The 26,127-nt window shown below is 38.1% G+C and overlaps 7 non-coding genes across 7 annotated transcripts; 2 read left to right on the forward strand and 5 right to left on the reverse strand.

Moving 5' to 3' along the window:
* Positions 1-616: 616 nt before the first annotated feature.
* On the reverse strand, positions 617-735 carry LOC126779342 (5S ribosomal RNA). Its single transcript, XR_007670316.1, has one exon. It is a non-coding gene; the product is annotated as a 5S ribosomal RNA (ribosomal RNA).
* A 2,678-nt stretch (positions 736-3,413) lies between these two features.
* On the reverse strand, positions 3,414-3,575 carry LOC126779353 (U1 spliceosomal RNA). The gene has a single exon (XR_007670326.1). It is a non-coding gene; the product is annotated as a U1 spliceosomal RNA (small nuclear RNA).
* A 3,156-nt stretch (positions 3,576-6,731) lies between these two features.
* On the reverse strand, positions 6,732-6,850 carry LOC126779327 (5S ribosomal RNA). Its single transcript, XR_007670302.1, has one exon. It is a non-coding gene; the product is annotated as a 5S ribosomal RNA (ribosomal RNA).
* Positions 6,851-10,905: 4,055 nt separating this feature from the next.
* Positions 10,906-11,024, reverse strand: LOC126779328 (5S ribosomal RNA). Its single transcript, XR_007670303.1, has one exon. It is a non-coding gene; the product is annotated as a 5S ribosomal RNA (ribosomal RNA).
* A 6,616-nt stretch (positions 11,025-17,640) lies between these two features.
* LOC126779329 (5S ribosomal RNA) lies at positions 17,641-17,759 on the forward strand. Its single transcript, XR_007670304.1, has one exon. It is a non-coding gene; the product is annotated as a 5S ribosomal RNA (ribosomal RNA).
* Positions 17,760-22,730: 4,971 nt separating this feature from the next.
* LOC126779330 (5S ribosomal RNA) lies at positions 22,731-22,849 on the forward strand. Its single transcript, XR_007670305.1, has one exon. It is a non-coding gene; the product is annotated as a 5S ribosomal RNA (ribosomal RNA).
* A 460-nt stretch (positions 22,850-23,309) lies between these two features.
* LOC126779373 (U1 spliceosomal RNA) lies at positions 23,310-23,471 on the reverse strand. The gene has a single exon (XR_007670346.1). It is a non-coding gene; the product is annotated as a U1 spliceosomal RNA (small nuclear RNA).
* Positions 23,472-26,127: the final 2,656 nt, after the last annotated feature.

The raw sequence follows: 26,127 nt of genomic DNA on the forward strand, positions 1-26,127 counted from the left end.
GTGACGAAGCTATCGTAGGGCCAGGTGTTGCAGTGCACCAGGGCCCCGGAGCTCAGAGGGTCCTCTAACCTAAGCTTTGAAAAGAGAGGATCATAAAAGAAAAAAAGAAAAAAATCTTGTTCGGACGGAGATTTCTGTTAAAAATCGGTTTTTTCCTTTTATTGATCTCATCTGTATAATAAATATTCTGTATTGTCATGAGTTATTTTAAGGGGGACGGCGCGAACGCAGTCCCCACTACCAAAAATTACGCGTCCTAGTTATCCGCATTAGGGATAAGAGTTAGAGGTAAGAGTTGTAGGTACACTAGCCATATTTAGACCATCGTCATTTAGGCAGTCAAACGTAAAATAGAATTACAACTGGTTATCTTACCGACTTTTTTCGGCATAATCGAGTTCGTGGTAGGTGGTGGAATTACGAGTAGGTGGTAGCTCTACAGTCAATTTAAACCTGAAATATGACGATTCTAATGTACTTACTTGAGTAAAGAATATTTTGATTATATTTTTTTTGTTTTATAACGACTATACTACATGATAACCATATTTGGATAAGCAAATACCAGATATACGCTCAAAATGAAATTTAACATGAGAAAAATGAAATATAAAAAGGCCAACGACACGCGGTGTTCCCAGGCGGTCACCCATCCAAGTACTGAACGCGCCCGATGTTGCTTAACTGCGGTGATCGGACGAGAACCGGTGTATTCAACATGGTATGGACGTTGGCAATAGTTCAATCAAAAAACAGAAACCAAACATTTATTATATAATTTTTTTATTGTCAACTACGACTTTGTAATAAACATAGAAATCATGTTGTTATAGCTTTATGTAATTTAATATATATAAAATCATTTTGTGACGTCAGTCAGTTAGAAATCATGTGAACACACATTGGTGTTTTTAATATTAGTAGGATAAGGAATAATACCAAATCAAATAGTTTGATGATATCTACTCGTAACATAATTGAAAAAGTCAACATTTTCCCCTCTTCCCTCCCTCTGTGGTACTCCGCTGGTGATGCAAAGCAAAATCGCCATGCTGGGGATTGACGTTCGCTGCGACCTTAGTCCAAGGGATTGCATCGAGGCTGTTATAAAAACAGCTTCACGGAAACTGGGAGTTCTGAACAAGGTGCGGCGCTTTTTCACGCCACAACAACTGTGCCTGCTGTACAAAACACAGGTACGGTCTTGCGTGGAATATTGCTCGCACCTTTGGGATGGCTCCGCTGAGTACCTACTTGAGGCCTTGGACCGGTTGCAGCGACGTGCCGTACGCATTATTGGCGACGTAAAGGTCACAAACACACTTGAACCTTTACAATTGCGTCGTGAGTATTGCAGCACTGAGCGCTTTCTATCGACTGTATCACGGCGAGTGCTCTGAGGAATTATTCTCTCTAATTCCTGCTTTCCCCTTCCTTCTTAAGTCCACGCGAGCTGGTTCTCGATGTCACCGCCTAACTGCGACATCAATTCCATCGCGAACAAAGAAATTTGGCAACTCCTTTCTTTGTCGCACTTCCAAAAAATGGAATTCCTTACCAGCTCACGTTTTCCCCTCCTCTTACAACCCGGGTTCCTTCAAACGAGGGGTGAAGAGGCATCTTGCGGGCCGGCAAGGCGAAGGCGGCTAGTGCAGAACGTTTTTCCCGTCTGTACTGGCCGTCGTCGCGTTTGGACTCTACTACCACTTACCATCAGGTGGAGTAGAGTCATTTGCCCTCCCGGCGAATATAAAAAAAAAAAGGTGGCCCATATGCTTGTCCACCTTCCTATTCTATAAAAAAAAAAAATAACAAGACTCATATACAAAATTACAAAAAATAAAATAAACACTACTATCTACTACTTATACAATTTACTGGTCCAGCCGAAACTTTACAACAGCGGTTTACAAATATACAGTAAAGTTTATAAAAGAGTCGCCCGCAATAAAGATTGGGCGAAGTGACGTCACAGTCAAAACTCGGACGGAGCAGAAATTGTACGAGAGCGCCTACATATAAAAAAAAAGTTTAAATGATATAATCATAATTTTTCACACATGTTATTATAATCATTTAAAGATTATTTTTGTACAAAAAAAAATTACATCTTCCTAATTATTTACTACCTTACTACGTTGTTCCATCACTCTTTACTTCTAAGTTCTCAGTAATATATATTTTTCAATTTTATAGGATATTACTTTTTACTTTTAGCGTTTAATAAAGTTTGAATTAAATTGTTTTGTTGCATCCCTATTTACAGTTTCTTTAGGTAAGAAGGATTTTATATTTTCTATTACTTGCTGCTGCTATACCCATGGGTAACTGTATGTAGCATGCTCATGTGCAGTGGCGTAGCTATCGTAGGGCCAGGTGGTGCAGTGCACCAGGGTCTCGGAGCTCAGACGGCCCTCTAACCTCAGCTTTGAAAAGAGAGGAGTATAAAAGAAAAATAAAAGTTTTGTGTGGTCGGGGATTTCTGTAAAAAAGGTTTTTTTTCCTTTTATTGATCTCATCTGTGTAATAAATATTCTGTATTGTCATGTGCGTCGGTGTTTATTTATTCCCATTTTCTTCTATTAAACACATAGAGATTCTACCCCTCATAGAGGCGACGTATGGATTTAGCTTACTAGGGATAAGTTGAACTCACTGTTTCCTGTTCTTGTTCCTATCTATAATTTTGTAGGCCAATATAAGTTCAAGCTACACGGAAAGAGGGGATGAGGGCCCGATTCTTTCCTTATGCATCGGGGCCCTTGTTCACCTAGCTACGCCACTGTTTACGTGTAATCATGTCAAAGATATAGTTGTTCTCGTAAAGAGAAATAGGTACTACACCTAACATAGTTTATAAAGGAGGCGTTACAATAATTCAGTATATCTATATATTTAATTATTAGAATAATAATAATAATCGCACTGCCATAAATACGAAAGTTTGTGTATGTTGTGGATATTTGTTACTTCTTCACGTTTTATCACAGCTAAGATATGACATAAATAAGATGTTTTGGTCTTTTTATCCCGTTTAACTTGATTTACGGTTATAACGCAGACAAAGCAGCGGGCCAAGCGATAGTTCCTTATAAAAATAAGTACCTACATTTGAATGATCACGTTTCTAGATTCAATTGACTGTAGAGCTACCACCTATTCGGAATATACCGAATAGAGCCGTAGAGTAAGATCAAAGGAACTGGCTTTCAGTTGTAAATCTATTTTACTTTTGGCTGCCTCGATAGTCTTAATATGGCTAGCGTACCTACAATTCTATAAAGCGATCGATTCCTACTGGTGACATTTTAAATCTTAGGAGTGTAGGACTTTAATCGCTCCTAGAAAGTTTGGTTATTGGCCGATATTTTTAATACCATAATTATATTAAAATTATATACGAGTTATTTTAAGGGGGACGGCGCGTACGCAGTCCCCACTACCAAAAATTACGCGTCCGAGTTATCCGCATTAGGGATAATCGCAGAGGTCAACCCGTCCGCAGTGCAATGGACAGGCCTCGCTCTGGGGGAACCGCCTTCATGATCACGGTGTCCCCTACGCCAGGTAAGTATGCATTGCTCCTCGCCGGTCACCCTTATGTATTTCGGACTACGAACTTCGTCAGCGCGATCTAATCTACTACTAGCGACATCTATCGTGTCAGTGCCGTAAACGTAACACGATATGTTTTCACGGTTACAATAAGCCTATTTATGCCTTTCAAATAGAATAAAGTAATCACAAGCTAGCCGCTATATCAAAGAGACTATATCAAGTCAATTGTTATTTCATAGTAAGTATGGAGTATAGAGGTGAAGAAACCTTTATTTCATACAGGAAATATTTTAAATAAACGTTTCAAAAATTGCCAGATTGGCGCTACTGTAGCTAGAGAGTATTACCGGAAATCATATTTATTAGTTTAGTTATTTAGATTCATAAATTTGATCAAGAGATTAGTATAATGTAGTGTATAGTATAAAAGCTTTCCTTTTAATTAAATCGTCTAGTACCAGCAGCGCCTCTTTGGCTTAACGGCTAGCTTGTAAGACTTATCCTAATAATTGTAAGCGTTTAACTTGTATGAACGATGTTACGTTTACAACTTTGAGACGATAGATGTCACTAGTAGTAGATTAGATCGCGCTGACGAAGTTCGTAGTCCGAAATATATTAAGGCATTCTTTTTCTGAGTATGCACTGTTGTGGCATTGGGTGTCACCTGTTTAAAATAAAAGATTATTGGAAATTGTAGTATGAATACGAATATTGTGTTAATAAATTGTAAAGTTTAATTGTTATTTTTTATATTGATAATATAAACAAATTATTTTATTTTTTTATTTTTATTATATTTGGGAAACAAACAGTATACACCACATACATTATACAACAAATTAACTCGATCATACACCATGATTGGTGTATGACTCGACTTTAAAGTATATATTAAAAAAAAGTATTTAATGATCAATGGACCCATATTTTGCCATGTCCCATTCAATAGTTATCAGGTTTGAATACTATTGTGTCTAAAATCTGGCTTTATTACTATCAACTGACAGTTTTATTGAAGAAATAATGAAACGGTCTTATGATTGTGATATATGTATTATTACTATTAGATATTCAAAAATTTAAATCAATTATTAAATTTCAACCTAAATAACCACCCACTGTGGAAAATTCAACTGATATACAACATTTTCTCAATTAATATACCAAAATATTACTAAAACGCAAAATAAATTAGAATTTAAATTAAGATTTTTATAATCATTTAAAATTGAAAGTGGAGCCATATTAAATTAATTATTTAATAAAATAAAATTAGAAATTTTATAAATCAATTTAAACTATATAATAATAATAATATCCTGGGACATTTTTCACACACGGCCACCTGATCCCAAATTAAGCTTGTACAAAGCTTGTGCTATGGAAACCAGACAACTGATATACTACATATACTACTTTTCTTTTATAAATACATACTTATATAGATAATTACACCCAGACTAAGGACAAACAGACATGTTCATCCACACAAATGTCTGTCCTGGGTGGGAATCGAATCCACAACCTTCAGCGTGAAAGGCAAGTATCTACCAACCACGCCAACCGGCTCGTCATAAAATAAAGCCTAATTTAATGTTTATTAAGACACATACTAACATATTATTGTTGTAGATATTGGAATGGCACTTACTGCGAGAGTAAGAAAATAAATGAGCTAACGGAAGATGAAAAAGAAGAGAAGCGAAAGAAGTGGTGAGAACAGAAACGTAAATAGAAAGTAAAACAAGTTTTAAATAATCAAAATACTACACTATCTACAAAAAAATGAATCTACAAGAAAAAAACGAAAAACGAATAGGAAGAGATTAGCTCGAAATTACAATAATAATGCCCTAATAAAATTCTATTGTTAAAAACAGCACTTCAAACAAGCAAGAAAGCATTGTATTGTTACAAAATAGTAACATAAAAAAATCCAAAGTCTAAAAGAAAATATGGATATAATGAAAGCCAGAGAAGTTTTGGAAAGTTAGTAAATAGAAATTTAGTTAGGTAGCTTAGAATAAAATTCATTGCTTTTATAAAAATGTGTACGACTCTACATTTTCCACCCCGTTCCGTTACTGTTACTACGTTACTGTTAAATATTTCTAAATAATGATGTACAAAGCTCAAAGTATCTTTTACATTTGTTGTTTTGTAATTTTATTAATTTTATCATTTACTTATAATATTATTTGGATCTTTTTTTTTTTACTATTAATAGGCCAGCGTTTGATCGTTGACTTGCCTGATGTTAAGCATCGACACGGTCTAAGATGTAGCACGCGTGCCTATAAGAAACCTGTTTACTCTGGATTTGAAGACATCAACATTGTACCTATCGGGAAATAGGGACTCAGACGAAGCATTCCAAAGTTTCGCTGTGCGAATGATGAAACTCAGTGGAAGAAAATATCAGAGTCGGACGCATGTAATTCGTAATATATGGTAAACTACAGTGTTTTGTGTGATTTCTGTGTTTATATGATAATTTAGGCATTACTGATTTAATGAATGTTGATATTATTGCATAAAACATATGTGCTAAAATTAATACCATTTTTTAAAATCACGCAAACATTTAAAAAAATGTTCATAAAGATGACCGGCGAGGAGCAAAGTCCATTGAACTGCGTACGGGTTGACCTCTACGATTATCACTAATGCGGATAACTCGGACGCGTAATTTTTGGTAGTGGGGACTGCGTACTCGCCGTCCCCCTTAAAAATAACTCTATATGGTTTAAATATATTAATAGCATTAAAATATTCGCAAAATAACCAAATTCTCTAGGAGCGGTTAAAATACTACACTCCATTTAAAATGTCACCACTAGGAGTCGGTCGCTTTATAGAGTTGTAGGTACGCTAGTCATATTTAGACCATCGAGGCAACCAAAAGTAAAATAGATTTACAACTGGTTATCTTGCCGATTTTTTTCGACAGAATTGAGTACGTGGTAGGTGGAGGAATTACGAGTAGGTGGTAGCTCTACAGTCAATTTAATCCCGAAACATGACGATTCTAATGTACTTATTTGAGTAAAGAATATTTTGATTACGCTTCTTTGTTTTAAGCCGAGTATACTACATAAAAAAAATTGATAATCAAAAACCAGATATACAATCAAAATGAAAATTAACATTAGAAAAATGAAATATAAAAAGGCCAACGACACGCGGTGTTCCCAGGCGGTCACCCATCCAAGTACTGAACGCGCCCGATGTTGCTTAACTTCGGTGATCGGACGAGAACCGGTGTATTCAACATGGTATGGACGTTGGCGATAGTTCAATCAAAAAACATAAATCAATCAATCAATCAACAGAAAATCGTTGTCCACTGCTGAATATAGGCCTCTCCCAAGGTGCGCCAAAGCTCCCTGTCCTCCGCCTTCCGCATCCAGTTGGTGCCCGCCACCTTCTTAAGGTCGTCGGTCCACCTGGCTGGAGGGCGCCCTACGCTGCGCTTGCCGATTCGCGGTCTCGACTCTAGGACTCGTCTGCTCCAACGGCCATCGGTCCTACGACATACGTGACCAGCCCACTGCCACTTCAGCCTGCTACTTTTGCAAGCTATGTCGGTGACTCCGGTTCTTTTCCGGATAATCTCATTTCTGATCTTATCCTTCAAAGATACTCCGAGCATAGCTCGCTCCATAGCACGCTGAGCGACTTTGAATTTGTGGACTAGTCCCGCAGTTAGTGTCCACGTTTCGGCACCTTAATTTAATTTTCAAAAAACATAAACGAAACATTTATTTTATCTTTATTTTATTGTTAACTACGGCTTTGTAATAAACATAAAAATCATGTTGTTTCAGCTTTATGTAATTAAATATATATAAAATTATTTTGTGACGACAGTTAGAAATCATTTAAACACACTTTGGTGTTTTTAATATTAGTAGGATAAGGAATAATACCAAATCAAATAGTATGATGATACCTTTTTTTTTCACGCTGTGGAAACCTTCAGAAAGGTACCCAGCTCCCATGGGGGGGGGAACTGGGTTATGTGGGATTCTTACCCACTAAAACCACTGCGATGGCCGTCCTCGGCACGGATCGGAAAGGCTGCGGGATCGTGTTGATATAACGCATCCGCGTTGTATCTCCCGCGCTTTGCTCCGCTCGTGTAATCCCGCCCCCAAAGTATGATGATACCTATTCGTAACATAATTAATGGTAGAGATTTGTGCAAGCTCGTCTGGGTAGGTACCACCCAGTCATCAGATATTCTACCGCAAAACAACAGTACTTGCTATTGTTGTGTTCCGGTTTGAAGGGCGAGTGAGCCAGTATAATTACAGGCACAAGGGACATAACATCTTAGTTCCCAAGGTTTGTGGCGCATTGGTGATGTAAGCGATGGTTAATATTTCTTACAATGTCAATGTCTATGGGCGTTGGTGACCATTTACCATCAAGTGGCCCATATGCTCGTCCGCCCTATCGTCCTATTCTATAAAAAAAAGACAATTGATGTCCTGACTGATTTCGGTCAAAGTTATAATTCATCTCGTGCTTTACGGTGAAGGGAAACATCGTGAGGAAACCTGCATGTGTCTAATTCCACGGAAATTCTGCCACATGTGTATTCCACCAACCCGCATTGGAGCAGCGTCCCGCAAAGGAGAGGAGGCCTTTAACCCAGCAGTGGGATATTCAAAGGCTGTTACGGAATGTTACGGCCAACTCCAGAGAGTAGCCAACTTCGTAAGGTATATTATAGTACACAAGTGTGTGCGCAAGCACAGATGCACTTTTTATTACCTCACTCTTATAATCAGATGGGATGGCAATCTGACACGACCGGAAAGAGGCGCGGGAGTGTGTATTTCTAACTTCCATACTCCGGGCCACTGCAGAGAATCTTCGACAGAAAAACCCAATAAGATTTATTGATGGTTTGAACCAAGGACCTCGGGAACTGCGGAATTATATACAGCCACTAGATCAGAGGCAATCGGAATGATAATAACACAGTCTTAACAATTTTCGACCAAATGTATCAGTTCCTTGTACCGGAATATATTTAAAAAAAGAAAAGTGCGTCATCGCCCTTCTAGAAGTTCTAGTGCTTCGAATTTGCAATTACCTGAATTGACATTTTTAGTTATTAATGATTGTTTTGATGTTTATTTGTGTATTTCTTATTATAAAATTGAATACTTATTAATAAATTATTTTTAAAAAAGTCATTTTCGCTTCTGGTTTGTAAGATCAGAAGTGGGATAGGCCGCGTGTTCTCTTGTGCTCGTTTGCCATCCAATTAGTAAGCTCTTTAGTTGTATTGCATTTTAAATTTATAAGTGTGTTTTGTTTTTATTACTATAAAGTTACCGGTAAATTAAAGACTCGTCTTCGTTCTGTAAGTAGATCTCGTGAATATCGCCGTAGTGGTTCTGTTGATCCTGATAGATTTCGTAATAGGTCGCGATTACGAAGTTCACGAACCAGGTTGGAAAGTGGTATTTCTGTGCGTGTATCAGAACCCACAAGTAGTTACTATTTGGTTTTAATATTTGTGCTAAAGGTAAAACAGGATCATTTGATCCTTGAAAGCGCGAAGCACCCTATCCGAGCGATAACCGTAATGTCACGTGTCATATTATAATACAAAACGTACCCGTTGATATTCTGATAAACAAAAAAAAAATTAAATATTATAACATTAACATAATTTCAACTTATCGCTTAATGCGCGGGATAGGATGTCAATAAATTGAAACCATTTCTTAAGTAACGGTTATGAAATAGAACCTTCTAGAAAAGAGCCTACTCATTCCTTAAAGGCTGGCAACGCACCTGCAAGTACTCAGGTGTAAGAAGGATTATATATTTTTCTATTACTTGCTGCTGCTGTACCCATGGACAACTATGTGTTGTCCATGGGTACAGCATGGGTATATGTATATGTAGCATGTTCACGTGCAGTGGTGAAGCTATCGTAGGGCCAGGTGGTGCAGTGAACCAGGGCCCCGGAGCTCAGACGGCCCTCTAACCTCAGCTTTGAAAAGAGGAGAATAAAAGAAAAAAAAATTTGTGTGGTCGGGGATTTCTGTAAAAAATTGTTTTTTCCTTTTATTGATCTCATCCGTATAATAAATAGTCTGTATTGTCATGTGCGTCGGTGTTTATTTATTCCCATTTTCTTCTATTAAACACATAGAGATTCTACCTCTCATAGAGGCGACGTATGGATTTAGCTTACTAGGGATAAGTTGAACTCACTCTTTCCTATTCTTGTTCCTTCCTTATGATTCTTTCCTTATGCATCGGGGCCCTTGTCCACCTAGCTACGCCACTGTTTACGTGTAATCATGTCAAAGATATAGTTGTTCTCGTAAAGAGAAATAGGTACTACACCTAACATAGTTTATAAAGGAGGCGTTACAATAATTCAGTATATCTATATACTTAATTATTAGAATAGTAATAATCGCACTGCCATAAATACGAAAGTTTATGTGTGTTGTGAACATTTGTTATTTCTTCACGCTTTATCACAACAAGACAAGATATGACGTAATTAAGACGTTTTGGCCTTTTTATCCCGTTTAACTTGATTTACGATAATAACGCAGACAAAGCAGCGGGCCAAGCGATAGTTCCTTATAAAAATAAGTATCTACATTTGAATGATCACGTTTCTAGATTGAATTGACTGTAGTGCTACCACCTATTCGGAATATACCGAATAGAGCCTTAGAGTAAGATCAAAGGAACTGGCTTTCAGTTGTATACCTATTTTACTTTTGACTGCCTCGATAGTCTAAATACGACTAGCGTACCTACAACCCTATAAAGCGACCAATTCCTACTGGTGACATTTTAAAACCTAGGAGTGTAGGACTTTAATCGCTCCTAGAGAGTTTGGTTATTGGCCGATTATTTTAATACCATAATTATATTTCAATTATATAAGAGTTATTTTAAGGGGGACGGCGCGTACGCAGTCCCCACTACCAAAAATTACGCGTCCGAGTTATCCGCATTAGGGATAAGAGTTAGAGGTAAGAGTTGTAGGTACGCTAGCCATATTTAGACCATCGAGGCAGTCAAACGTAAAATAGAATTACAACTGGTTATCTTACCGACTTTTTTCGGCAGAATCGAGTACGTGGTAGGTGGTGGAATTACGAGTAGGTGGTAGCTCTACAGTCAATTTAAACCTGAAACATGACGATTCTAATGTACTTACTTGAGTAAAGAATATTTTGATTATATATTTTTTGTTTTATAACGACTATACTACATGATAACCATATTTGGATAAGCAAATACCAGATATACGCTCAAAATGTAATTTAACATGAGAAAAATGAAATATAAAAAGGCCAACGACACGCGGTGTTCCCAGGCGGTCACCCATCCAAGTACTGAACGCGCCCGATGTTGCTTAACTTCGGTGATCGGACGAGAACCGGTGTATTCAACATGGTATGGACGTTGGCAATAGTTCAATCAAAAAACATAAACCAAACATTTATTATATATTTTTTTATTGTCAACTACGACTTTGTAATAAATATAAAAATCATATTGTTATAGCTTTATGTAATTTAATATATATAAAATCATTTTGTGACGTCAGTCAGTTAGAAATCATGTGAACAGACATTGGTGTTTTTAATATTAGTAAGATAAGGAATAATACCAAATCAAATAGTTTGATGATACCTACTCGTAACATAATTGATGGTAGAGCTTTGTGCAAGCTCGTCTGGTTAGGTACCACCCACTCATCAGATATTCTACCGCAAAACAGGTGTACTTGCTATTGTTGTGTTTTGCTTTGAAGGGTGAGTGAGCCAGTCTAATTACAGGCACAAGGGACCTAACATCTTAAATAACCCGTGGCTGGGTGGGCGGAAACTGAGGAGAGGCGGGAGAATCTTGTTATTGAACTCGATAGGACATTAGAGCTCATCGCCAAATGGGTTTCTGATAATCTTGTTGAGTTTAATGCCAAGAAAACACAGGTGTGCGCTCTCACAGCGAAAATATCACCATTTTACCCTCATCCCTCCCTCTGTGGCACACCGCTGATGATACAAAGCAAAATCGCCATGCTGGGGATGGACGTTCGCTGCGACCTTAGTCCAAGGGATTACATCGAGGCTATTATAAAAACAGCTTCACGAAAACTCGGAGTTCTAAACAAGGTGCGGCGTTTTTTCACGCCACAACAACTGTGCCTGTTATACAAAACACAGGTACGGTCTTGCGTTGAATATTGCACGCACCTTTGGGATGGCTCCGCTAAGTACCTAATGGAGGCCTTGGACCGGTTGCAGCGACGTGCAGTACGCATTATTGGCGACGTAAAGGTCACAAACACCCTTGAACCTTTACAATTGCGTCGCGAGATAGCAGCACTGAGCGCTTTCTATCGTCTGTATCACGGCGAGTGCTCTGAGGAATTATTCTCTATAATTCCTGCTTCCCCCTTCCTTCTTAAGTCCACGCGAGCTGGTTCTCGATGTCACCGCCTAACTGTGACATCAACTCCATCGCGCACAAAGAAATTTGGCAACTCCTTTCTTTGTCGCACTACCAAAAAATGGAATTCCTTACCAGCTCACGTGTTCCCCTCCTCTTACAACCCGGGTTCCTTCCAACGAGGCGTAAAGAGGCATCTTGCGGGCCGGCAAGGCGGGGACGGCTAGTACAGAACATTCTTCCCGACTGTACTGGCCGTCGTCGCGTTTGGACTCTACTACCACTTACCATCAGGTGGAGTAGAGTCATTTGCCATCCCGGGGCATATAAAAAAAAAAAAAAAGGTGGGCCATATGCTCGTCGGCCTTCCTATTCTAAAAACAAAAACCATAATTGATGTCCTGACTGATTTCGGCCATGGTGGCCAAATCGAGAGAGTAGCCAACTTTGTAAGGTATATTATAGTACACAAGTGTGTGCGTAAGCACAGATGCACTTTTTATTCCCGCACTCTTATAATCAAATGGGATGGCAATCCGACACGACCGGGAAGAGGCACGGGAGTGTGTATTTCTAATTTCCATACTCCGGGCCGCTACTGAGAATCTTCGATAGAAAAACCCAATACGATTTATTGATGGCTTGAACCGAGGACCTCGAGAAATGCGGAATTATATACAGCCACTAGACCAGAGGCAATCAGAATAATAATAACATAGTCTTAACAATCGAATGTATGAGTTCCTTGTACCGGAATATATTTAAAAAAAAAGAAGTGCGTCATCGCCCTTCATAGAATGAAAAATTATATAATAACATGCTATTTTGCCTTGATTTTAGGGTAAAATAATATTAAAACCGCATATATTTATATAACCAGATAAAGTACTTAAATCACAAATCTTCTCCTAATTTTTCATTATAAGCACTTATCAAAATGTGATCAACAATTGTCCATCCTCTGAGTTAAAAAAACGACAAAAACATACTTATATTTCATCATTTTTGGCATTAATTTGAGATTCCCCGCCTACGTACGAAGCGCTTTGAGTCTACATTCATCATTCGCACTGCGAAACTGGAATGCTTCATCTGAGTCCGTATTTTCCACAACAACAAATGTAAAAGATACTTTGAGCTTTGTCCATCATTATTTAGAAATATTTAACAGTAACGTAGTAACAGTAACGGAACGGGGTGGAAAATGTAGAGTCGTACACATTTTTATAAAAGCATTGAATTTTATTCTAAGCTACCTAACTAAATTTCTATTTACTAACTTTCCAAAACTTCTCTGGCTTTCATTATATCCATATTTTCTTTTAGACTTTGGATTTTTTTTTGTTACTATTTTGTAACAATACAATTGCTTTCTTGCTTGTTTGAAGTGCTGTTTTTTACAATAGAATTTTATTAGGGCATTATTATTGTAATTTCGAGCTAATCTCTTCCTATTCGTTTTTCGTTTTTTTCTTGTAGATTCATTTTTTTGTAGATAGTGTAGTATTTTGATTATTTAAAACTTGTTTTACTTTCTATTTACGTTTCTGTTCTCACCACTTCTTTCGCTTCTCTTCTTTTTCATCTTCCGTTAGCTCATTTATTTTCTTACTCTCGCAGTAAGTGCCATTCCAATATCTACAACAATAATATGTTAGTATGTGTCTTAATAAACATTAATTAAGGCTTTATTTTATATAGTTAAAATTGATTTATAAAATTTCTAATTTAATACGGCTCCACTTTTCAATTTTAAATGATTATAAAAATCTTTATATACAAGATAAAAACTATTTTTAGGAAAAAACTAAAATATCCAACTGAATAGAAAAAAAACAAATACTAAAAACCATCAAGCTGTTTAGGTTACAGAGTATGCTAAAGATACATACGTATATTATGTATGTATCGAAAAACATTACCATCCTTCAGGACAGTCGGGTAAATTTATCATTTTGAGAATTAAAGTATTTTAGCAATGTAAACGCGAATTTAGTTTCTACTGAGTTACGAAAACTGTTCCGCTGAAAAATTATTTCTCAGATGACGTAACGGATTTTTCGGTTACAACAATTCTTTTGCAAATTTCTGAGAATGAGTTACCAAGTTCAATCAAATTACTATATTTTAGATAAACAGACATTTTTATTATTCTGAAAATGTATAATTCTTATAGTAATATGAGTTACTTACCGAGTAATCAGCGTAAATCAGTGAAAATCCATAACGCCGCAACTGAGACGTGGTACTATTTTGCGTTTTACGAAACTAATGCAAGATTACCGTAGGGTTGTTAGTCTTAAAATATAAACCGGAATCGCAGTAATATTTTGGTATATTAACCGAGAAAATGACGTAACTTAGTTGAATTTTCCACAGAGGGCGGTTTTTTATGTTGAAATTTAATAATCAATTTAATTTTTTGAATAACTAATGGTAATAATACATATATCACAAGATGTAAATTTAAAAATAAAAAATTGTACGAAAATAATCTTTAAATGATTATAATAACATGTGTGAAAAAATTACAATTATATCATTTAGACTTTTTTTTTATATGTTGGTGCTCTCGTACAATTTCTGCTCCGTCCGAGTTTTGACTGTGACGTCACTTCGCCCAATCGTTATTGCGGGCGACTCTTTTGCGATACGCGCGTTGATAATTTCGTATTTATTTTATCCCTCTCTGTAATTTGGCGCCCCGCATACGTTCTTTCACTTATAATAATATTAGATAATACTTATAATACTATCAATATATTATTTTGTGCTAAAATAAGAGCAGTATTTTCACGTAGACTAACAAACAATCTACCGAAAGTCGATCTTATGATTGCGGATTAGTCCACAAATCACGCAAAATATACTAGTTAGCTTATTAGTATCGTTTATTTTAATATTTTGTTAATGCAGATTGATCATAGATGTGATCGGCAATAAGTCCGTGCGTACTCTTCATGTAGAGATACAAGTGCTTTTCGCTTTCGATAGAAGATAATATCGATATAGAATATAATATACATTTCGTATATTTGAATTATACACACACAATTCAGGTTGGATAGTTACGATAAAGTAACGGCATATTGTCCTCAATTTGCTTGTGATGAAAGTATTGCACTTTCATACATCGACGTGTTTTCGACAAATATTAGCGCGGCCGGTGTATGAAGCGTCTACAGTCCTGTCGTTTGCCAACATTAATATACAGAAGAAGCAGAGTAGGTGATAGCACCCAGCCTTTTTTTTTTTTTTTTGCGCTGGAAAAACGCGTTTACGCATTTCCCCCACTTGAAGTGGGGGGTTATGTGGGACTCGCCGGCGCCGAGTATGTGCCGGAATACCCACTTAAAAACCAGCGGTACCCACACCGCCTTTTCGAGGGGCGTCACGGGATCGCTTGCGCATACTACCGTGACGCCCCGACGGTTGGCCCAACTCTGAAGGCCTCCAAATCCTAGGGGGTTCTCAGGGTACAAAGACCCCCTAACCCCGGCAACACTTAGGACGGGAGGAGAAGATGCGCATAGCGCCGACGCCTTCTCCCCGGTCTTCTTCGGCGAAGCGAGTCAGCGGAGGCCCTCTCCTCACGTTCCCGCTCCGCTGCCTCCTTCTGCGACAAGACATTTTCGCAGAAGGAGACCGTCTCCAACCAGCACCTCTCGCTACCAAGCATTGCGTTTATCACACTTGGCAGCGAGAGGTCTTCACCGACTAAGGCCGCCAGGGACAGGCGCTAAGGTCCCCAAGCGGCACACTCCATCAGAGTGTGGCACGCTGTGTCCGAAGGCGCACCACACTCATGGCAGGAGGGTGTCACCTCCCGCCTCGCTATCCGGTGCAGGTACTTACCGACACAACCGTGTTCGGTAAGTACCTGCGTCAGCCTGAATGTGAGTGTGCCGTGACTCCGTTCCACCCAGCGACTCAAGTGGGAGCGGACCGCCTCCACTGTCACGAGGCGTGCCGAGGGGGACCTCAGGTCCTCCTCCCACCTACGAATCAAGGCTCGCTGGGCTAGGGCCCTGACTCGCTCAATCTCCGCCGAGCCTGGACGGACGCCGTTTGACCTCGTTTCCACCCGGAACCGGTGCACTTCCGCAAGCACCTCTGCCTGGAGTTCCCAGGGCGGATCGCTCGCGAGAAGTGTCGCTGCCGTCCATGACACCGTACGGTACCCACGTATCGCTCTCACCGCTATGACTCTTTGCGGCCTCCGCAGAAAAGCTCTGTTACGAGTGGTGAGAGCATCCACCCAAATGGGAGATAGCACCCAGCCTTGTGGAACACCAGAATTGACGAATTTTAAGCATGGACCGTCAACAACCTTGATGGTCCGATCAGGCAAAATTGGTTATCCAGTTGAATTGTTCCTGGGAAGACCAATCTAAGGCTTTTTCTATGTCCAGACTAATTGCTAACTTTATTGTAGTTGAGTCCAAGAGGTGGCCTCTTAGACTCAATTGCTAGCGCGTCGGTCAGGTATACTAGAAGATCACCGGTGCTAGCTTTACATTTAATTCAATACTGTAATAATAATAACATGGTGATTCAAAAGTACCCTTATAAGCCTATTTGAATAAAGAATTATTTGATTTAATTTGTATTATACGTACTATATTAGACTACGTATTAGACTTTCAAAGAAACATAATATGGTAAAAATTAATTTCAATGGGTCACAGTCATTAAGGGTTTTATCAACGTATACCATTGGCGATACGGCGTTGTTCACAAATTATCTTCGAGATTAACAATAAACTTAAGATTAACGTTGAAATGCATTTTTTTCGATACAAATCTTATGACAACACTATCGGTATTCAACGTATCAAGGCCGTATTACGAACATTCTGAATTATGCTTATATTTAGCGAATACCAATAACTAGCCTGTAATAATTAATTGTTTGATCCTCAAAGTAAAAACTTATATATACGAAAAATTTTATTACTAAGGTACTTAAATACTCATCACCAATCTACTTGTGTTTTTGTTGATAATATATATATATATATGGAAAAAGTATTTTTCCCGAGTTCTATTTGTTGAATGAGTATGCTTTGGTGCTGTATAATAAATATATTAAAGTTTTTTATACGAACCGAAATATAAATAAAATCAAGAATAACGCGAAAATTTAGGCGAAATTGTATGGGCGAGCAAGCGACGTTAGGCGAAAAAAAAGAATTTAAGAACTCGTAACTATAAAAAACGCTTCTTATTATTATTAATAATAAGTTTATTTCAATTTACAATTTTTAACCATTTATGGACTAATATTTCCCGGACAACCTTATCGATGCACAGGCAAAATTATTTTTTTTTGGTTTGGATAACTCACAAATAGTTAAATTAACTGTAAAAGGGGCAGTCATTTTGAAATCGCAGACAAACACTTTAATTTTATTTATATTATAACCATTTCGGAATTTAGGAACCAAGATCAACAGCCAAACCAGATACTGTTTGCTCAAAACGTTTTAAAAAGGAGAAAAAAATGAATGCAAAGCTATAGCAATATGGTTTTTATGTTTATTACAAAGTGGACATAGCAATACAAATAACAATAAAAATTATAGAATGAATAAATGTTTTATGTTTGTGTTTTTTGATCGTGCTGTTGCCAACGTCCATACCATGTTGAATACACCGGTTCTCGTCCGATCACCGAAGTTAAGCAACATCGGGCGCGTTCAGTACTTGGATGGGTGACCGCCTGGGAACACCGCGTGTCGTTGGCCCTTTTGCATTTTTTCAATAACAAAACGAAATTAATGTTATTATAAAATTCGATATCCTAGCTACCCGATATCCTAGATGACCCGGCAAACTTTGTTCTGTCATATAAATTATATATACTGAACATTTTAGTTTTTAAATAAAAAGTAACGAATTTATTGTAAGTGTGTGGGGATGGCATCTATGACAGAAAAAGGAAAGGAGCACTGTAGACGATAACCGCCGATAAAAACAAAAAAACACCAACCAATCATTTTCTCTATTAAATGTATTTCATTAATTTAATGTACATATTCATTGTTTGATTAAAAGTTAAATGTAAAGTGAAAAAAGTAATATATTTTATCCTAAAGCAGTTAATTAATTTCGAAGAGCAATTGAGTGTACGATATTTTTTGTTAGTCCGTCTTTAGCCAACAAATAAATAAGCTCAATGGCTTGCCCACCCGAGAACATGCCACGTATACTTGTCCGTGTGATAAACATGGTGTGCCCAAATCTAAGCCACAAACGGACATTGTTTGGCCTTGCGACTTATTGATGGTCATTATACATATAAGCATAAAGCAACACCCTGCGCATTTTTTCATGCGTTTATTTATTATTGTCTTCTTAGGTTATGTCTGCGGATTTTGTGTGTGAGTGACTCATTGCACATTCGTCCCACATTATGAGACAGAACTTTTGAAAAAGTGGTCCGTTATTTGTTTTCTTTATAATATTGGTAAATGGTCACACCCACCCATATACATTGTCACTATCAAAATATTAACCATTCCTTGCACCGCGAATGCGCCACCAACCTTGGGAACTAAATTGTCCGTGGTGCCTTTCGGTGTCCGTTGGCGGTAGAATATGGGATAAACACAATACATACGAATGGAACATAATCTTTGCGCTGGCTATTTCGCCATCGCAACGTTGGCCATCTCCATATTTTTTCTTCTTTCAAGAATTTTAATTTTGCCGTGACTCCTAAGATATTAATTTAAATTAATCCTTTTATAATTCCAGTAAGGCAACCGCGTCTTTTTATTGCCAATCAATCTTTCAATCGATTCAATTAATAGCAACTAACAGTTTCTATTAAAGCAGACAAATTGAATTACTGATAAATATTTTTTGAAATATAATGTAATATTTTACACAACTCGAGATGATTTATTACGAAATCTATCACGATCAACAGAACCACTACGGTGATATTCACGAAATCTACTTGCAGAACGAAGACGAGTCTTTAATTTACCGGTAACTTTATAGTAATAAAAACAAAACACACTTATTAATTTAAAATGCAATAGAACTAAAGAGCTTACTAATTGGATGGCAAACGAGCACAAAAGAACACGCGGTCTATCCCACTTCTGATCTTACAAACCAGAAGCGAAAATGACTTTTTTAAAATAATTTATAAATAAGTATTCATTTTTATAATAAGAAATACACAAACAAGCAAACAAAACAATCATTAATAACTACAAATGTCAATTCAGGTAATTGCATATTCGAAGCACTAGAACTTCGCGCCAAAAGTGATATTCTTCTTCTATGAAGGGCGATGACGCACTTCTTTTTTTTTTAAATATATTCCGGTACAAGGAACTCATACATTCGATTGTCAAGACTATGTTATTATTATTCTGATTGCCTCTGGTCTAGTGGCTGTATATAATTCCACAGTTCCCGAGGTCCTTGGTTCAAACCATCAATAAATCTTATTGGGTTTTTCTATCGAAGATTCTCAGTAGCGGCCCGGAGTATGGAAGTTGGAAATACACACTCCCGTGCCTCTTCCCGGTCGTGTCGGATTGCCATCCCATCTGATTATAAGAGTGCAGGAATAAAAAGTGCATCTGTGTTTACGCACACCCAACTGGTTGATCAGCCCACCAGGATCCCAGACATTGATGGGCAAGCACCTTCTCTACTGGACCTTCTGCTGACTTCTCACCCGGTGGAATATCAGGTTGTGGTTCAGGCTCGTCTTGGCTCTTCGGATCACAGCCTTATTTCTACCAGAGTGCCACAGGCCAAGCTGCCGCCACTAGCGGTATGCAAACGTCGCGTTTGGCACTATAAGTCGGCGGATTGGGACGGTATGCGCGATTACTATGCGTCGGTCCCTTGGAAGGAACGTTGCTTCAGTGGGAATGACCCGACAGCTAGTGCCGCTGCTGTTGCTGGCGAGATCATGCTGGGAATGGAATACTACATTCCTAGCTCAGATCTCGTCAGTAGGAGTACGCGTAACCGTTGGTTCACTCGTGAATGTGCCGATGCTGTATCAGCTAAGCAGGCGGCATATCGCAAGTGGATCAACGGCCGCATTAGCGGGGCATCTAACATTGACTCACTGAAAGCAAACTATAATAAAAATTCCAAGTCCTGTAGAAAGGCATACACGAGAGCGGATGCACAGCGCATTGTACAGATTGGTCATGACCTTGTTTCGCATCCTAGGGGCTCCCGTAGCTTCTGGCGTCTGACCAAGTCTGTGCAAAACAATTTCTGCCAACCTTCGCTGCCACCGCTCAGAAATCCGGACGGATCGCTAGCTCACAGTCCGCAAGAGCAAGCTGATCTCCTGGCTAAACTCTTTGCCGACAATTCCGTCATCGATGATTGTAGTGCACTGCCACCTACAATACCTGCATGTGGCCATACGATGCCTGACATTAAAATCAGGCAACGTGATATGCGTGCGGAGCTGCAATCACTTGATGTACGGAAAGCTAGCGGTCCCGATGGAATATCAGCCATAGTGCTGAAGAAGTGCGCAGCGGAGCTGTCTCCTGTGTTAACGCGCCTGTTCCAACTTTCTCTCTCTTCGGGAAGTGTGCCGGGGGCTTGGAGAAGAGCTAATGTGCAAGCGGTTCCCAAAAAAGGGGATCGGTCTGACCCGGCAAATTATCGGCCAATAGCTATCACCTCAGTACTTTGTAAGGTGATGGAACGGATTTTAAACAACCAACTGATCCATTACCTAGAAGATCACTGTCTAATTAATGATCGTCAGTACGGGTTTCGACCAAAACGGTCCACAGGTGATCTTCTAGCGTACGTAACACACCTCTGGGGTGAAGCTATCGACAAGCATGGAGAATCGTTGGCTGTCAGCCTCGATATCTCCAAGGCTTTCGACAGGGTCTGGCACAGAAGTCTTCTCTCCAAGCTACCGGCATATGGTCTGCCTGCTCAGCTATGCACCTGGATTGCCAGCTTCCTACACAAGCGTAGCCTTCGTGTTTTAGTAGATGGTTGCGCTTCACAATTCTATGTAGTGAATGCTGGGGTCCCCCAGGGATCTGTGCTATCTCCCACACTCTTTCTTTTGCATATCAATGATATGCTCTCCCTTGGGAACATACATTGCTATGCAGATGATAGTACAGTGCATGGTGGATACCACGGACGCGCAGTGGCTAGGCGGGCGGAAACTGAGGAGAGGCGGGAGAATCTTGTCATTGAACTCGATAGGACGTTAGATCTCATCGCCAAATGGGGCTCTGATAATCTTGTTGAGTTTAATGCCAAGAAAACACAGGTATGCGCTCTCACGGCGAAAAAGTCAACATTTTCCCCTCTTCCCTCCCTCTGTGGTACTCCGCTGGTGATGCAAAGCAAAATCGCCATGCTGGGGATTGACGTTCGCTGCGACCTTAGTCCAAGGGATTACATCGAGGCTGTTATAAAAACAGCTTCACGGAAACTCGGAGTTCTGAACAAGGTGCGGCGCTTTTTCACGCCACAACAACTGTGCCTGCTGTACAAAACACAGGTACGGTCTTGCGTGGAATATTGCTCGCACCTTTGGGATGGCTCCGCTAAGTACCTACTTGAGGCCTTGGACCGGTTGCAGCGACGTGCCGTACGCATTATTGGCGACGTAAAGGTCACAAACACCCTTGAACCTTTACAATTGCGTCGTGAGATAGCAGCACTGAGCGCTTTCTATCGACTGTATCACGGCGAGTGCTCTGAGGAATTATTCTCTCTAATTCCTGCTTCCCCCTTCCTTCTTAAGTCCACGCGAGCTGGTTCTCGATGTCACCGCCTAACTGTGACATCAATTCCATCGCGAACAAAGAAATTTGGCAACTCCTTTCTTTGTCGCACTTCCAAAAAATGGAATTCCTTACCAGCTCACGTATTCCCCTCCTCTTACAACCCGGGTTCCTTCAAACGAGGCGTGAAGAGGCATCTTGCGGGCCGGCAAGGCGAAGGCGGCTAGTGCAGAACGTTTTTCCCGTCTGTACTGGCCGTCGTCGCGTTTGGACTCTACTACCACTTACCATCAGGTGGAGTAGAGTCATTTGCCCTCCCGGCGATATAAAAAAAAAAAAAACACACTTGTGTACTATAATATACCTTACAAAGTTGGCTACTCTCTCGAGTTGGCCGCCATGGCCGAAATCATACAGGACATCAATTATGGTTTTTGTTTTTAAAATAGGAAGGCCGACGAGCATATGGGCCACCTGATGGTAAGTGGTCACCAACGGCCATAGACATTGGCATTGTAAGAAATGTTAACCATCGCTTAAATCACCAATGCGCCACCAACCTTGGGAACTAAGATGTTATGTCCCTTGTGCCTGTAATTACACTGGCTCACTCACCCTTCAAAGCGAAACACAACAATAGCAAGTACTGCTGTTTTGCGGTAGAATATCTGATGAGTGGGTGGTACCTAACCAGACGAGCTTGCACAAAGCTCTACCATAAATTATGTTACGAGTAGGTATCATCAAACTATTTGATTTGGTATTATTCCTTATCCTACTAATATTAAAAACACCAATGTGTGTTTACATGATTTCTAACTGACTGACGTCACAAAATGATTTTATATATATTAAATTACATAAAGCTATAACAACATGATTTTTATGTTTATTCCAAAGTCGTAGTTGACAGTAAAAAAATGATATAATAAATGTTTAGTTTATATATTATTTGATTGAACTATCGCCAACGTCCATACCATGTTGAATACACCGGTTCTCGTCCGATCACCGAAGTTAAGCAACATCGGGCGCGTTCAGTACTTGGATGGGTGACCGCCTGGGAACACCGCGTGTCGTTGGCCTTTTTATATTTCATTTTTCTCATGTTAAATTTCATTTTGAGCGTATATCTGGTATTTGATTATCCAAATATGGTTATCATGTAGTATAGTCGTTATAAAACACAAAAACAAAAAAAAAACATAATCAAAATATTCTTTACTCAAGTAAGTACATTAGAATCGTCATGTTTCTGGTTTAAATTGACAGTAGAGCTACCACCTACTCGTAATTCCTCCACCTACCACGTACTCGATTCTGTCGAAAATAAAACGGCAAGATAACCATTTGTAATTCTATTTTAGACTGCCTCAATGGTCTAAATATGGCTAGCGTACCTACAACTCTATAAAGCGACCGACTCCTACTGGTGACATTTTAAATCCTAGGACTGTAGGACTTTAATCGCTCCTAGACAGTTTAGTTATTGGGCGATTATTTTAATGCTATTATTATATTTAAATAATATAGAATTATTTTTAAGGGGGACGGCGCGTACGTAGTCCCCACTACCAAAAATTACGCGTCCGAGTTATCCGCATTAGGGATAATCGCAGAGGTCAACCAGTCCGCAGTACAATGTACTGGCCTCGCTCTGGGAGAACCGCCTTAATGATCACGATGTCCCCTACGACAGGTAGGTATGCTTTGCTCCTACCGGTCTCCTTTATGGGCATTTTTTTAAATGTTTGCGTGATTTTAAAAAATGGTATTATTTTTAGCACATATGTTATAAGCAATAATATCAACATTCATTAAATCAGTAATGTCTAAATTGTCATATAAACACAGAAATCACACAAAACACTGTGTAGTTTATTTAGTTCATATATTGCGAATTAAATGCGTCCGACCCTGGTATTTCCTTCCACTGAGTTACGTGCTATTTTGCCTTGATTTTAGGGTAAAATAATATTAAAAACGCATATATTTATGTAACCAGATAAAGTACTTAAATCACAAATCTTCTCCTAATTTTTCATTATAAGCACTTATCAAAATGTGATCAACAATTGTACATCCTCTGAGTTAAAAAAACGACAAAAACATACTTATATTTCATCATTTTTGGCATTAATTTGAGATTCCCCGCCTACGTACGAAGCGCTTTGATTCTATATTCATCATTCGCACTGCGAAACTGGAATGCTTCATCTGAGTCCGTATTTTCCACAACAACAAATGTAAAAGATACTTTGAGCTTTGTCCATCATTATTTAGAAATATTTAACAGTAACGTAGTAACAGTAACGGAACGGGGTGGAAAATGTAGGGTCGTACACATTTTTATAAAAGCATTGAATTTTATTCTATGCTACCTAACTAAATTTCTATTTACTAACTTTCCAAAACTTCTCTGGCTTTAATTATATCCATATTTTCTTTTAGGCTGGATTTTTTTGTGTTACAATTTTGTAACAATACAATTGCTTTCTTGCTTGTTTGAAGTGCTGTTTTTAACAATAGAATTTTATTAGGGCATTATTATCGTAGTTTCGAACTAATCTCTTCCTATTCGTTTTTCGTTTTTTTCTTGTAGATAGTGTAGTATTTTGATTATTTAAAACTTGTTTTACTTTTTTCTCTTCTCTTCTTTTTCATCTTCCGTTAGCTCATTTATTTTCTTACTCTCGCAGTAAGTGCCATTTCAATATCTACAACAATAGTATGTTAGTATGTGTCTTAATAAACATTAATTAAGGCTTTCGTTTATGACGAGTCGGTTGGCGTGGTTGGTAGATATTTGCCTTTCACGCCGAAGGTTGTGGGTTCGATTCCCACTCAGGACAGACATTTGTCTGCATGAACATGTCTGTTTGTCCTTAATCTGGGTGTAATTATCTATATAAGTATGTATTTATGAAAGAAAAGTGGTATATGTAGTATATCAGTTGTCTGGTTTCCATAGCACAAGCTTTGTGCAAGCTTAATTTGGGATCAGGTGGCCGTGTGTGCAAAATGTCCCAGGATATTATTATTATTATTATTATTATTATATAGTTTAAATTGATTTATAAAATTTCTAATTTAATTTTATTAAATAATTAATTTAATACGGCTCCACTTTCAATTTTAAATGATTATAAAAATCTTAATATACAAGATAAAAATCATTTTTAGGAAAAAACTAAAATATCCGACTGGATAGCAAAAAAACAAATACTAAAAACCATCAACCTGTTTAGGTTACAGAGTATGCTAAAGATACATACGTATATTATGTAAGTATCGAAAAACATTACCATCCTTCAGGGCAGTCGGGTAAATATATCATTTTGAGGATTAAAGTATTTTAGCAATGTAAACGCGAATTTAGTTTCTACTGAGTTACGAAAACTGTTCCGCTGAAAAGTTATTTCTCAGCTGACGTGACGGATTTTTCGGTTACAACAATTCTTTTGGAAATTTCTGTGAACGAGTTACCAAGTTCAATCAAATTACCACATTTTTGGTAAACAGATATTTTTATTGTTCTGAAAATGTATAATTCTTATAGTAATATGAGTTACTTACCGAGTAATCAGCGTAAATCAGTGGAAATCCATAACGCCGCAACTAAGACGTGGTACTATTTTGCGTTTTAGTAATATTTTGGTATATTAATTGAGAAAATGTTGTAAATCAGTTGAATTTTCCACAGTGGGTGGTTTTTTAGGTTGAAATTTAATAATTAATTTAAATTTTTGAATATCTAATGGTAATAATACATATATCACAATCAGAAGACCGTTTCATTATTTCTTCAATAAAACTAGCAGTTGATGGTAATAAAGCCAGATTTTAGACACAATGGTATTCAAACCTGACAATTGATCATTAAATACTATTTTTTTTAATATACAAAAATAAAATAATTTGTTTATATTATCAATATAAAAAATAACAATTAAACTTTACAATTTATTAACACTATATCACGCTTTAATAATAAACGCTATATTATACTAATCTCTTGATCAAATTTAATCTAAATTACTAATCTAATAAATATGATTTCCGGTAATACTCTTTAGCCCCAGTAGCGCAAATATGGCAATTTTTGAAACGTTTATTTAAAACATTTCCTGTATGAAATAAAGGTTTCTTCACCTCTATACTCCATACTTACTATGAAATAACAATTGACTTGATATAGTCTCTTTGATATAGCGGCTAGCTTGTGATTACTCTATATCCTATTTGAAAGGCATAGCTAGGCTTATTGTAACCGTGTAAATATCGTGTTACGTTTACGGCACTGAGACGATAGATGTCGCTAGTAGTAGATTAGATCGCGCTGACGAAGTTCGTAGTCCGAAAT

Source organism: Nymphalis io, chromosome 28 (genome assembly GCF_905147045.1).
Source record: "Nymphalis io chromosome 28, ilAglIoxx1.1, whole genome shotgun sequence".
NCBI lineage: Eukaryota > Metazoa > Arthropoda > Insecta > Lepidoptera > Nymphalidae > Nymphalis > Nymphalis io.